Source organism: Apaloderma vittatum, unplaced genomic scaffold, assembly GCF_000703405.1.
Source record: "Apaloderma vittatum isolate BGI_N311 unplaced genomic scaffold, ASM70340v1 scaffold19368, whole genome shotgun sequence".
Taxonomy (NCBI): Eukaryota; Metazoa; Chordata; class Aves; order Trogoniformes; family Trogonidae; genus Apaloderma; species Apaloderma vittatum.
The window spans coordinates 15923-16453 of NW_009730404.1; the positions used below are offsets into that span (position 1 = coordinate 15923).

At 50.8% G+C, this 531-nt stretch overlaps 1 non-coding gene across 1 annotated transcript; it reads right to left on the minus strand.

Moving 5' to 3' along the window:
• Nucleotides 1-409: 409 nt before the first annotated feature.
• TRNAS-UGA lies at nt 410-491 on the minus strand. The gene has a single exon. It is a non-coding gene; the product is annotated as a tRNA-Ser (tRNA).
• Between the last annotated feature and the right edge of the window lie 40 nt (nt 492-531).

Consider the following 531-nt stretch of genomic DNA (forward strand, 5'->3'; position numbering starts at 1 on the left):
GACAGGAAAAAAATGGATCTTGAACTCCTTCACTGGAGGTATAAGGGTTATCAGAGCAGACTCCTTTACAAGAGGGATGGTTTGACAGAGCAACTGCATTCAATATAGATTGGGATTAATCCCAAGCTTTGCACTTGGGCAGTGCCTGTCCTGTCCACAGAAGACCTCAAAGGCGAGCTGTAGAAAGAAAAGTGACCCCAAGTGCCCTTCTCCCTCCTCCACCAAGTGCTGTTTATCACCAGTGTTTTAGATGTGGTGCTGGAGGCATGCCCTGGGACCTACTACTGCTTTGGTACTACATTTATTTTCTGACAGAACAGGTGGTAGGACAAATACTAAATACTCCCTCTTGTTGCCGTAGAGGCAACGGTGAAGTAAGACGTGAAAAAAAAATTAGCCCCCGGCGGGCCGCAGCGAGCAGGGTTCGAACCTGCGCGGGGAGTCCCCATTGGATTTCAAGTCCAACGCCTTAACCACTCGGCCATCGCTGCTCCTGGTAACGCCACACCCGGCCCGAGCTCCTTACGCAGC